At 35.5% G+C, this 14,202-nt stretch overlaps 1 protein-coding gene across 4 annotated transcripts in view; it reads right to left on the bottom strand.

Annotated features, from left to right (window-relative positions):
• The window catches only part of POU6F2 (POU class 6 homeobox 2), a 354,832-nt gene that overhangs the window by 338,592 nt on the left and 2,038 nt on the right, over positions 1–14,202 (bottom strand). For 2 of the 4 annotated variants that reach the window (XM_017820432.1, XM_017820438.1), the window contains exons 2-3: positions 9,570–9,696; positions 9,086–9,130 (exon numbers count right to left, since the gene is read on the bottom strand). The gene's annotated coding sequence lies outside the window, so the exon portion shown is untranslated. The remainder of the gene's footprint in view (positions 1–9,085; positions 9,131–9,569; positions 9,697–14,202) is intronic. The other 2 variants (XM_017820448.1, XM_017820459.1) reach the window with 1 other exon arrangement.

The raw sequence follows: 14,202 nt of genomic DNA, 5'->3' as shown, positions 1-14,202 counted from the left end.
GAGTGCTCCAGACAGCCAGGAGATGGAGGAGTTTTCTGCCTTCATCTCTGAGCAAGGCAGATAAACACTTTTGGAAGCTCTATTAAATTGTGGATTTGCCTACATATTCTGTGGATGTTTAAACCAGAACATAATTACTAAAAAATATTTGGCTATAGCACAAATATTTTCTTGGGCTAGTGAGCTCCCCTATCCCCCCTCCTCAACTGCCTTTGCATATACAATTTTCTTCTGGGGAAAAAAGTATATTGATATAGAGATTTTTGGAATAGCTACTCCATAACATCTATTTCAGAAAATATCTAAGTTTAGAAAAGCCACAAGTATATCTCCCTATGAGGCCCAACTCAATGAGGTGGCAATGTATCTTGAAAGCTCAGCATGTCGGAAGGAGATTCTTCATATGCATCTGCATTGCTCAGTCTCTGGTTAATGTACCACCAAGACACAGAAACAGCCTATAATTCCTGAGAAACTGAAACAACAGAATCTTCCTGTGGTCCTATATTGATGATTCAAAGGGAAAAGCTGCAGGTGGATGTTCACTCATTGCAGATTCTGATTCTCCAGCATGTGTCTGTATCAGTTATCCTATACACTTCTGTCATCTAGAGATTTCCTGCTATTGAACTTGACCTTGAAGGCACTTTATGCATTGTTTGCTTGGAAGAAAGGTCTTAGAAGAAAACAGATGCTAATCTCAGTAACCTTGTATCTTAGGTATTAGTTCACTGGCAGACATGATTTTGTGCTTTTGTATAAAACTTTGAAAGGATCATACTGGTGTTTATGATGCAATGGGGTGATCAGTTTGATACTAGAAATAGCAGTAAGAAGGATGAAGCAGAAAAACGGAAAAAAGTAATCTTTAAGTTATTTGTTAATCATCATGACCATGGCTGTAATGGAACCTGTGCCCACCTATCTAACATAAGCATGTGTGTTCAGCAGATGCAGTACAAGTGGAAGGGTGTGTACCATATAATTAAAAAACAGGGCTTTTTAGGGTAGTGCTGTACAGTCCCCTGGAAGCCTTAACCTTCCTAATGCTAAGGGCCTTCCATTTACATTTCCTGAACCATATGTGTTACCAGATCAGAAACCTAATTTTTGAGCCATTAACCATGATGTACATAATATGTGTCATCTGTATTGCAGAGAAGCGAATCTGGCATGTGACATGAAAGGCATGATAAGAAGAATTCTAGAATTGTTACTGGTTTTGTAAAGTTTGGGAGGATAAGGTTCATTAAGATAGCTGTTGATACCTATATGAAATGCTTTGTCATCCATTTACTAGCCTGGAAGAATGCATTCTACTACAGATTTAATTATATATTTATAAAACAAGATCTGTCATTACCAGTTTTCCTTTGCTGAATCCCACGAAGTGTTCAACACACCGTGAAGAATGATACTGTACATTTAGCTAATGAAGTTATTCTGCCCCGACATTAACACTAGAGATACTTTCTTCCTCCCTGATGATTTATTCAAACTCTAAAAAATTAAGTAAACTTAAGGATCTGTAGAGAGAAAAATTAATCCACTGAGTATGTTCTCTTTTGTTCTGATGCAACATCTGTTGAAATTGATGAGAATGTAGTACTCTTAACAGCACCGGATCATGTTCTCAAACATAAGAAAAAGTGCCAGAATTTTAAATACAAATAATTCTGAAACAAGAATTTGAAATAGGGAGGGTTAGCTCGTAGTCTGAACAGCCTCAACTTGTACAGGAGTTTAGATATTAAGTTGAAATGTCACATTCTTCACTGCTATGTCAGCCACTTCCCGCTGTCAACTCAGACTTCACAAAAAGAGTATCCTTATATCATTTATGTGAATATTTTAAAGCAAGATTATTCACTTTGGAAAAGCCCCAAAATCAATAAAATAAATTAAAAAAAATTAAATGGGAGAAAAATAACAGATATATTAGAAAAAGACATCTAGGATCAAGTCCAGTCTCATGATTTATCATGCTACTATATCATGTATTCCGACTTATTTATTCATCTTCATTGTACTACAATCAGTTTTCTGGATTCATCTTGATTAGTAATTATAAGTGGGTTCAGTACAGTTAAGGACATGACTCTTATTTAGAAATGTTTATGAGTGAGATGGGGACTGGGCTTCTATCTGCTTTTAGATGAGTGTTATAGGCTCAATTAAAATTGTGCACCCAAACTCACGTAGGACAGAGTGCACCTTGCAAGAGGATTGAGAGGCAAAGTTCACAGAGAACTTTCATAATGTGGGAGCAGGATGAGGGAACACTGAAATTTTACAAGCATACTGGAATTGAGCCCAATAATCAGGCAACAGTTGTCCAAGTTTCTCCAGATAAGATCAGTGACAGACATAGAAAAGCAAGTGATCATGATTTGCCATTTATTATAAAATCTTGCTTTCAGCTTGGTAATCAAGAAAGATTTTATTGTACGCTTTTTCAATAGCATCAGCAGTTTCAAACACAGTGTTCATCATCCTGTTCTGGCCAGAGCTCAAGAAATAATAAAACATCTAAGGCTCTGTTTTGATGTACGGTCTACATCTGGTTAGAAGGTATACATTCAGACCCATTGACTAGTATTAGATCTGGTCTCCAAAAGAAATAGCATTCAGCTAATTCCAACAGATCTCTAACAGTCAAAGTCCTGATGGAAGCAAAACGGAGTTTTGGACTCCTGAGAATTTAACAATACAGCAGAAGAAAAAGGCTTCTGGAGAATGACTAGCTGGGATAAGGGTTTATATAAATCACTTTTAAAATTATTTGCATATTATCTATTCTAAAAATGGGAAAAAAAAAGAAAATGGAAGACTTAAATTATTTTTACATCACATGAAGTTTAATAAAAATAAATTTAAAAGTTTCCAGTAATCACCAGGCTTCTGAAGTGGTCAAGAAAGATACATAAATGTCCCTATGATATTAATACCATTTAACAGGTACCTGAGCTGAAGCATGAAGAAGCCAAGTGGCATATAAAAGATGCAGGGAACATATGGCATAGCAAGAAAAGAACATGCATTTTCTGGATCTTTGACTTTAACCAGAGTTCAGATGTTTCTGCTTTGCCAACAGCTAATTCTTTCCACTCCCAATTATATATAAACACACACATACATCCTAAGAATGTGATACATCACAGAAAAATGTACTGGAGACAAGTAATGCCCTATCACAGCTAATAACCTTTGAAAGCTTTAATATGAACAATAGAATGTGTCTGTTCTGCAGACTTTTCATTAAAGTACATAGACCAATCATGAAGAAAAAAAAATATATTTGAGGAAGCAATAACACAGAGGTTAAAAAAATATTGATTAGGAAAAATGTTTTCTTCATAGAGGTAATATCTCTCTTCTAGGAAAAATAAGCTGCTTAGTCTCCATTAAAAAAAAGAAAACAAAGTATGTTCTTACAGCACACATTTCATTTGCTATGAGCTTTGTTGAATAATGAGCAAAACTGCCATTTGTCCTACAACCTTCTCTCACCTTACCTATCACACTGAAAGATTTTAATATTTTTTTAAAAGTCTGTGCCATTTCATTTATTACATTGAAAAAAATGAAACACCAACTTTTAAATACTTTCACCCTTTTTTTTTTAATGTAACTATCTGCCTTTTGGTGCCTAATACCTTCTTAGAGGATACAACCCAGTAAATTTAGTATGGATTCCCACAGACTGTATTTACTTCTAATGAGATATAGTATCTCCTGATCTTTTTCATCTACCTTCAGAAAAGAAAGATTTAAAAAAAAAAAGAGCTTGTTTCTGTCAGAGTTCGTTCTTTGGTGTCAGGAAAACATGCTGGGGTTTTTACTTCTCCGTCTTCTAAGTTTTCGCCTTGATCTTGTAAAATATTACAAACAATCCAAATGCATATATTGCACTCCTGTTTTCTAAATTCAAACTGAATACTCAAAGATAATGATCATGATGACTTGAGAATATATTCTTCCATCTTTGAGAAATGCATTGGGTGGTACATTTCCAAATTTTGGGAAACTAGTGGGTGACTTGCAGGAAAAGGCAAACACAAATTAAGATAGCTGAATCAAGGGATTTCTGAGGTCTTCAAAGGGCTTTGGATTGAGCCTCAAGTTTTTAGGACTTTTCATCACTAGATATCAAAATACTTCACAACAATCTGTACTTTTCATTATTTCTGTTTCATTGATGGGGAAAATGAGGTATAAACAATGAGACAATTCTCTTCCTATCATTAGTGACTCTGTGGCAGTCACTAAAAGTCACTAGTCACTGTAGTAGTCACTACATATATATATAAAATACGTATGTAATATCTAATTATATAATAGTCACTAGTGAGAGGATAGCAGTCAGCTTCCATGACTTTCCCTTTCTGCAATTTCAATAAAGTTTTCTCACAGAGGATGCCTTAGGAAATAATAGTTAAGCTTATTACTCTAGTAATTTTGTTCCCCTTATGATTAAACTCTGAACTAACATGTTATGTATTGCTTGACAGAGGAGATCTGTATATTGATCCTTCACAACTAATGCTAGACGTACTAGTAAACCTCCAAAATCCCAGTGGGCTGTACCTGCCACCACCAACTCTCATCATGGCAGTTCACTTGCAACTTTTTCTATAACCCTTTGATCGTCCCTATCTCTTATTAATCTCAGCTACTTCAAGGGTTAGACAATTCAAATGAGATCCTGTGTTTATTTAGAAGTCTGGGGTTTTTTCTGACAGAATTGTATCTTCTCATCTATGTTCAAAAATAAGTAGTATGCTGTCGTCACCACCATAATATAAATGACTAATTTTAATAAGTTTTTAAAATAAATTTAATAATTTAATAAATACGTTTTTAAAATAAATTTAAATAATTTTTTAAAATAAATTTAATAAGGAGCTAGATCCTTATAAAGTAAATAACAAGAATTTCAAGTGCCCCTGTCCTGTTTCTTGTAAATCATATAATCTGGTTTAAGTGTTGCGACTGGATTGTCTGCATGATATTTAACAGTTAAAGAGAAAGCCTGACACTCTGTCACAGAGGAGTGTTCTCAATAGCTGCTGCTTAACACATACCATGGGAAAAAAAGCTTGTGATTGCCCATTGGATGAGCAACAGCAGTTAATTAATAAATACTATTCTCAAGTGACTTACAAAAAATGAAGTAACCAAAACCAGCCATGTTAATTTGTAGTCTGCTTTCAAGCAAGACGACAAAATCAGTATTTGCTTAATGGAAAAAGGCTATACTTGAGGTAGGCAATCAAAGGTGGAAGGGCTGTGCTCTAGGAAAAACATAAGGCTGGGAATCCAAAAACAGATATTTTCTTTTTAAATTTCTTAAGTTGCCTCACTTTCTTCACTTGCAAACTGGGAAGTTGCTCCTCATGCATGCTCCATGAAGAAAAACAGAGAACAGTTTTCAAGCACTATGGGTATTTCCTGTCTTGTCAGTGAACACTGTGGAGAAGTTTTGCTGGTGACCTGTCACTATCACTGCTGGCAGCAATTCAGCCACAGATAAAATTAAGGCTGCTTCTTAGCACTGTATGAAAAATCTACTTAAATGAAGTGGGAAGGTGAGGAATGGCATTCTGCTGCTGCTATGCACACGTAGCATGTGATGGGTAGAGCCCTTTGATATTCAACTCAACAGATCATAAAAGTGTCATTATCCACAAAATACCTTCTTGGGGGCTAAAAAATGAGAAGAATGAAAAAAAATTATTTCAAATTCAAAAAATGGCTTTTTGGGAGGATATTGTCCTATTATTGCCATGTGGCAGCTGTATTTATCCACATCCATTGTTGAGAGTGATCATCTTGTTAACATTTTTATACTATAACCACATGCTATAGGAATGCTGTGTAGGAACATTTTATTAAAAGCTGTGTGGCCTACTTTCTATAAAACACTCATACCTTTTAAAACCTCTAGAGGTGAATCACTTCCTTAGTAGGGACCACTGACTTCAGCAGGACTGTTAAAGTTTCATTAGTTTTGTTTTCATGTCAGAGGTTGGTGGATTGTACAGCATTTTTTAAATCCACAGCCTTTGAATAACATAACTTCAACCATCTGATATTTGAATTTGCTGAAAGCTGCTAATAAATTACCAGAGCTAAGTATGCTTCCCACACCAAAATAAAACTCACTAAGAATGTATTTGACTAAAAAGATATTCCGCTCCAAGGTGGAGGGAGGTAAGAGGAGACAGCTAAATAATCAGTATATTACCACTTACAAGCACTACCCTGCACCCCAGGAACCTGGATTTTGACTCTGATATTGCTTCATAATCAAGAATTGTTCCAAGGTGAACCATCAGACCTCAGCTACATAGAGTAGGGCCAAATCCTGAGGGGATGTAGGAGTATGGGAAGAGATGGCAAACAAAACAAAGCTGTGCAAATAAGTGGGTTGATACACACCGACAAAGATGTAATCAAAGAAAGAACTGGTTTGAAGAGTTTTTCTAAGCTAGGTTATGATTAGATCATCAGAAAACAGAACACAGTGAGAACTGCGTTTTAAGTAAATGGAGAGGTTGTCTCATAGGTACAGGAATTTGACATTAAAAGGCCCAGAATATGCTGAGTTGGAAGGGGCCTACAAGGATCATCAAGTCCAATGCCGATGGCAATAAACTGATGGCCTGATCCTTAGTTACACTGAGGGTTGTTTTTCTGTTTTTTTTTTTAAGTTCCTTGTGAGCATAAAAAGGGTCTGAAATGTAAATCATTATTTGTGTGAATATCATACACAACTGGAAAGAAAGGGGAGCTCATTGAGACAATCAGAGGTTTATTCTGCTGTCCAGGATCTGTTATGCACCTCTGCTAAAGCAGAGCATGATCTTGGTAGGGTGGTAGGAGCAGTAAGAGGGGCTGTACAGGCTTGTGACACATTTAATTGAATGTTTTGGTCTACAGGATCTATACTCAAATTAAGATCATTCAGTTATGCTGTAATAACTGGGAATGAAAGCATCACCAGAAAATACAGGGACATTTTTTCTGTTGTAACCAGCTATGTGCCTCTAATTTCATTTGTTCATACCTATGGAATGATTCCGTTCTTGGTTTAACAGGGAATATGGAATATTTGGGTGAAGTATTAACCCTTTTTGATAAACAGCAAAACCTTTATTCAATTTAGTGGAAGAAGAATTTTATGTCACCACTGTCAAATGGCAGTATCAATAGCTCTCTCCTTGGCAGGAATCTAATCGTGGCTTAATTTATTTTGCTGTTTGCTCCACCTTTTTCATGTTTTTAGTTATTTCCTTCTTCCCCTCTCTGGATCTCCACTAAGCAGTATTACAAAACATATATACAAAGATGGCAAAGTTAAAAATGCACTTCAGAATGTTACCATTGTATACTCTATGGTTATAACCAGGGTATTATGCATGGAAAGCATACAGTATTCCTGAGACAGGAACTCTGATAACCCGATCAATCATTTTCTGTACATCATGTACACTATTTAAGTGAGTGGAAAGCTAAGTATTATTTTCTTGAGGTTAAGTGTATGTCAAGAAGAAGAAGAAGAAAAGTGTTTTTCACTATAAATACACAATAGATTTTCCAATTATCTATTTAACATTGTCTCCATTAAAAACCTTCAGTAACAGATCAGAAGAAGTCAGGGAAAATAATTATCAGAAATAACACTTGTGAAGAAAAGGAATAGAAGAGAGATCTACTAGGCTTTGGTGATTTGATTCCTGAGAGTCAAAGGAAAGATACAACACAGCTGTAAAGAAAATGGATTTTTCTTTATCTATATGCCACTATTTAAATATTTATTTCTTATATATTAATAATTTGAAGAAAGATGGTTGATATTTTCAAAAACTTTAAACGTTGGTCTAAATATTTTCCTACCAAAATCAATAATGAAACTCCTAACGACTTCACTGGCAGCAAGGATAAGCAGCTGCTTCTGAAAGTATTATTTTCAGGGAGCTTATTTTTTGGTACATGGAGGGAGAGGGTTATTTTGAAAATGAATCTCATCTGTAGTTTTTTTCATCATGAAATTACGCAAAATATAACAAGTTAAAAAAGAATAGCACTTCTGTTTCCAAAAGAACTACAAATCTTTAACAGTGAGAAGATATGGCATAAACAAACTTATTTACTGTGTCTTTACAACACAGCGAGTGAGGCAGCCCAAGAAAAACACAAAGAAGCTTCATATTCAAGTGACAACCCATATATCCAATATGTACATAAATATATTACATTTTCTTCCGGATTGTATTTCATGAAAATGTCACTATTTATGCAGTAATCTGTTCCTTCACTGTTTTTGCAAAATTATTCTCTAAGGTACTTGAAACAAATGTTGCATTGACATTTCTGATGAAAGTCTCTTAAATAATAATGGAAAAACATTCATCAGGCATGAAATGTGAGATCAAAATACAAATGGCTTGTGTTCTATTAATTTTGTTCTATTGTCCCCTGAAACTTATTTTTTCTTTAAATTAAAATACAAGTAGACCAATTATATCCAAGTTATATGTCCTAGTTTTGGTCAGGACAGGGTTAATTTTTTACAGTAGCTGTGAGGGGAGCATGGCCAGACTCTGTTATTTGGCACCATCTCACATCATAGCCAGGGCTGGAAGGGACTCTGGCTGCTGAGAAGAAGGGTGTGGCTTCGGGTCCCCATGAGAGGGGAAGCTGTCTGCCGTTGTTCATTGTCGCCTGGGGTTGAATTACTCTCCATTTCATATACTTTTGTTATTAATATTGTTGCTCTTACTGTTCATTTTCTTATCTCACTGCTGTTTCCAGTAAATTGTTCTGCCTTTTTAGTTTCCCATCGGAGGAGAGAGGGGAGTGCCTCGCAGGGGTTTTTTTTTAGTGCAAGTACTAAATTGGGAATACTACTCCTAAACTATGACAGTATGACTGTGTATCATTGTAATACAGTTTATATAGAAGAATGTCACTAAGATTTGGACATGAGAGACTTTTGCAACATGTCAGTTTAAGTAAACCATTTGGGATGATGCTTCTTTAAAAGGAAACACACACCACAGAGAGCGGATGTGAAACTTACTGCTACATCATCTTCTGGTGACCCATGACCAATATCTGGAAGCAGCTGTGGTATGAGAGAAAGTAGAGGTATATTACTGAGATTCATGCAATTGTAACAGCCTAAGGAAAATAATACCAAAATACCTGGGTAATATCACAGATATAGAAAGACAATAGGAGTACAAAATTATTCTGTGTATGAGTTCATACTGTCAGCCTGGCTAATTCTTTTTCTCTAGTGCCCCACTGCCCTGATCACCAATACTATGCATGTGGTTGATCCCATCCAGGTTCTTCTCTGCAGTGAGGAAATTAGTGCCCTTTGTGACAGTTTGTCCCAAGGTCTGCTGTCAACATAATACTATGGGCAGATCCCATCAAGTGTGGCTCTTCCATATTGAGACAGTCCTCCAGTGCTACCCCAGAAGGCTTTGTGCCTTTGCATGCTTCTTTGTGTCTCCTTCCTAGATAGGAAAAATCTCAGCATAATGCAAGGCACCCACCTGACCAACAGAACAACTATCTTCACATCATTTCAGGTACTTAAAATTGGAAACTCAGAAGAAAGCAATGCCTCAAGACAGCCTGCAGCAATCACCTTGGGAACCAGGATTCTCTTGCTGGTGCAACCTATAACAAGAATACAGATAGAAATGTCTTGATAATTCAGTAATGAAAAGGACTCCATTATGCCAGTTGATCATAATGAACATGAAAAAGAGTTCTAATAAAGTCACATTGTAAGATAGATAATTTATAAAAATTATCTTAACCTAGACTGAAGTTTTAGAACTTAGAATACTGGATTTTCAATTTCAAATTCCAGAAATGTTAATAAAACTATTAAATCCTAGAGTCAAGATTTGGGATCCTACCTAAATATCTATTTTCTTTTAAGAACTGGTCTCACTTAGAGACAACACTTCTCAATACATACGAAGGAAGTACAATTGCTAAAAACTGACAAAACTTAATATGAACATGGAGATTAAATTTAAGTGTGTTCTTGAGACTCTTGGACCAAACAACATCTTAAGACTTCTTTAACCACAATGGAATGTGACTCTTACTAGAAACAAACATTAATGCTGCCTTAAAAAGATGAAACTAATGAATAACCAGCTAGGAGGAACATATAAATGTGAAGTGGAAACTCTTAAAGGAATAATGAGGACTCTATAACAAGACAGCAAACCCTGGTGGTCTAGTGGTTAGGGTGCAGGACTCTCACCGCTGTGACCCGGGTTCGATTCCCAGCCCCCCGGGCAGATGGAGCTCGTCAGCCCTGTGTGGCAATCCATCTAAGAGAAGGTCACTCTAAACAAACCTACGTCCTGAGTCCCTCACTGCCACTGTCCAAGCTTGCTCGGCCCTGGCAGATGAACCTCAGGATTAAAGGGTGGGCTCAGTTCAGCGCACACTGTGTCTCACCTTAAAAAAAAAAACAAAAAAAAAAACAAAAACAAAAACAAAAAACAAACCAAAAATCCACTGCGCAGGCTCGAAGGGTTAATGACCTTTCCCAAATCTTCGCTCACGAAGACTGGCCATTATTATTAAAACATAAAATATCCTTGAGAAAGACATGAAAGCATTTATTTTAAGTATATGTATATATACATATATATATATATATTGATCTTTATATTTTGTTTCAAAGAGAAAAAAATCAGTGGCAGTAACTTAAATTTTTAAATTTGTAAAGTAAAACCTAGGAATCATAACAAAATAGAGGGAGCACCAAAAAAAAAGCCAACCTTAGAAGAATTAAAGACAAGAAGTGTTTTAATTCTTTTAGGAAGGGGAAGGAATCCTATAAGTGGAATCACAGCTGTAAATGGTAGAGTTATTCACAATAATGAAATAAATATAAAAGACATTAATATGTTTCATTAGTTTAAAGTAATAGAGCCATGTCCCACCAAGCACAAATTAAGAGAGATGGTAACAGATTTGAGGTATAGCAAGTAGGATGTAAAACATGTGAAGCAATCAGGGGCATCTTTCTATCTGACTTAACAAATAACTAAGAATTGATTTAATGTTAGGATACAAGTACTCACATGGGGAACGGAAATCTTTTAATACAGAACTTCCAAAAGTTGCTGATGGATGATGCCATAGTGGACATAATGGAGTGGCTCAAAGCTGAGGTAAGGCAAACTTAAATTTGCCATAGGGATAAGAAAAACCCATTATGTACCAAGTCCTGCATTATTAGACCTAAGGGGTGCTTATCAAACCTGGTAGGACAGCCACAGCAGAGCAGCTTAAAACAGGAAAAAAGAAAGATCTTCTTTAAGTGGCAGGTAGGTGGCTTTTTGGTTTCATTGTCTTAAGAGATTTTGGAGGCAAGCAGGACCAGCAGGTCCAAATGAGACAAATTCATCAATAGCACGTTCACTAACAGATGGCAGAAGGGCTGTGCCTTCTATCATCCCTAATTCTATTCCAGTAGATGCTAAGGTAAGACAAGGAAGTGGAGCTCAGTACATGCTCTCCCCAAACAGCATCTCTTATCACCACCATTGAAGATCAAGCACTAAATTATATGGACCACTGTTCTGACTGCTTCTTTTGTGTTCTATATTTTTCTACCAGTGAGTAAAACTGCCCTTGAAATGACTTACCAGAAATACAGGGAGTTCTGTGTGATTGGAAATGTTATGTCAAGGTATGGGGTTTTTTAAAAAAAAGGTACAAAGAAGAACTAATTTAGGTAAATCTCATGGCCCATGTTAGGAAGGAGTTCAGATTAAATCACAGAGCTATTCCTGTCTGGCTTCATAATCTACAAATCTATGGAATTTTCTTATAGTATAATAATTTTTCCATTTCAGACTTGCTCCTTTTCTACAAATCTCTTTATACATTTAACTATAAAGTTTTTAAGACAGTCCCTTATTTTATTTATAGCCCTTGTTTACCTTTAATAAATAGATAATTGTACTGGCTTTATGTTGTTTACTGTTCTTCAAATTTTTTCATCTTCTTTGTGTGTTCTACTCAGCACAAGAAGGCATCTTTCAGTAAAGCATGCCTGAGAGTGAAGACAAAGAAAGGGAGCAGAAGAAACCCAGACAGGGAGGGAGGGTCATAGGAAGACAGAAAAGACTAAGTAAAACATTATTCCTGAAGTATTTGAAAATAATTCACTGCATTTTGAAAAAGTCTTTAAATCTCAGGAAATAAAGATCAACCATTTTAAAGGTTGATAAACCATTCATAATAACCTTTCTGATATTTCTCATTTTTATAAAAATAGCTGATCATTTAATTTAATTTAAATACCCTGCAGTGGTGGGACATAGTGGTAATGAATACCTCTATTTCTTACCTTGTCTTTTTGGTGATATTCCAAATTAAACAGCAGTCATCTTTAGTGCCAATTGAAGAAGGCATTTACTATGATGCCCACATGGTACTCTAGGTTTTACATTTATCATTGAAAATTTTTTATAGTCGTTGTTCAGTAAGAAATATTATAAACAAATTTTAGAGAGGGATTAGGAAGCAAAAAGTAAACAACTGCAAAATGATATAATGCTAGCAAGTGAAATAGGATTGTTTTTAAAGGGTTGTTCCTGAACATATTCAAGATTATAATTATGTAAGCTATAGTACAAACTGAAAGTATCTTCACAGAAATAATTCTTTGATCACAAAGGGGGAAAAAAAAGAAAAGATTTTGCAAATTTATTTCTACAAACAATCAGAAAGAGGAAAATCTTTGAACTTCTATTGTATTGTCAGCATTAGCTACGTTTTATCCAGTATAGTGTTTTTAAATGCTATTAACTTAGAGACAACCCTGCTTTTTTTTTTTTTACTGAAGAAGTGGTGGTGAGAGTGGCGAGAGATAATTCACCTGAACATTTTGTTGGATGAATCAATCCTACTTGAAAGCAACTGAGAGCTCTTGGAGACTGAAATACAGTAATATACCAATTGGCGTGGATACTGCTACTTCTTATGTTTCACAGCGGTCAGGGAGAAAGTGTGTTAAAGCAAGAGATAAAAATTCTAACTATTTGAAATCTGAATGTTGGTCAAGATCCAGGTTTCAATGCTAATTCTGTTTTCTATGGTGAAAAATAAACCAGAAATTCCCGACAGACTTGAATTTCTAAAATTCAAACTGAATAGAGTTATCAGCATCCTGTTAGAAATGTCCTGCAGAATTCCTATCAGCTGGAAGCTCTGCATTAAAATAGGCAGTAAGAACATTAAAGCCATCATGGTATGGTTAAAATATTTATATAAAGACTTGTGAAGGGTGTTATTTTTGGTGAACCAAGTTAAAACTAAATGATAAAGTAGAGCCAGCCCATCACGCAAGACGGATCAGAGCCAAAATGCTCTACCTAAAAATCTCGCCAGGAATCCCAAACCTATACCTCTAGTAGAACTGACTTAATCCAAACTTCAGTTCTGTGTGCTGACAGACACAGAGAGACTAGGTTTTAAGGCTAGGACAGAACATTTACTTCCCTTAGGCAGTGCTGTATTTTCCACTTATGCTGAACTACGCTTTAGCTGGGATGTTCTCAGGCCCAAATCTGTAGGATGCTGAGTATTTAGTGGGAGGTACTGAAAGACTTTAAAACCTAATGATGTCATTTCTTCTTGATGGCTTTCAGCACTTCTGGAGGATGAGTGTGGGAGGGGTGGCAGAATCAGATGTCGACATATTAAATTTTTATTCCTGACACAATAAAAACCCATAATTACAGCAGATTGAATTTGTACCTTAAGTGTAAACAAGAAAAGAATTAGTTTTGCACCATTCTGCTGGAAATATGCAGCACCCTATAAGTAAATCACATTGTTTATACCACTTCTGTGTGCAGTGAAAACAAGCACAGCTGTTCCTTGACTGCTCTGTTTGTAAAAAATGAACAAAGGTGCACTGTTAGCTGTTATAATAGCAAAGTTTACAAGATCTGCCATCCTTTTCCTTACACTGTTTTTCTTGGTACTTAAAAGGTCTGTTATTAATGTTCATTCCAGTTTAAAAAGTGCCACAAAATACCTCTGATGATGTCAAAACAAAAAAAAAAAAAAAAAAAAAAAAAAAAAAAAAAAAAAAAAAAAGAAAAAAAAAAAAAAAAAAAAAAAAAAAAATGAACCCTGAAA

The sequence above is a fragment of the Lepidothrix coronata genome, unplaced genomic scaffold (genome assembly GCF_001604755.1).
Source record: "Lepidothrix coronata isolate B3197 unplaced genomic scaffold, Lepidothrix_coronata-1.0 Scaffold3, whole genome shotgun sequence".
NCBI lineage: Eukaryota > Metazoa > Chordata > Aves > Passeriformes > Pipridae > Lepidothrix > Lepidothrix coronata.
The sequence above is the reverse complement of the archived record's forward strand: the minus strand, read 5'-3'. Positions and strand labels throughout refer to the sequence as shown.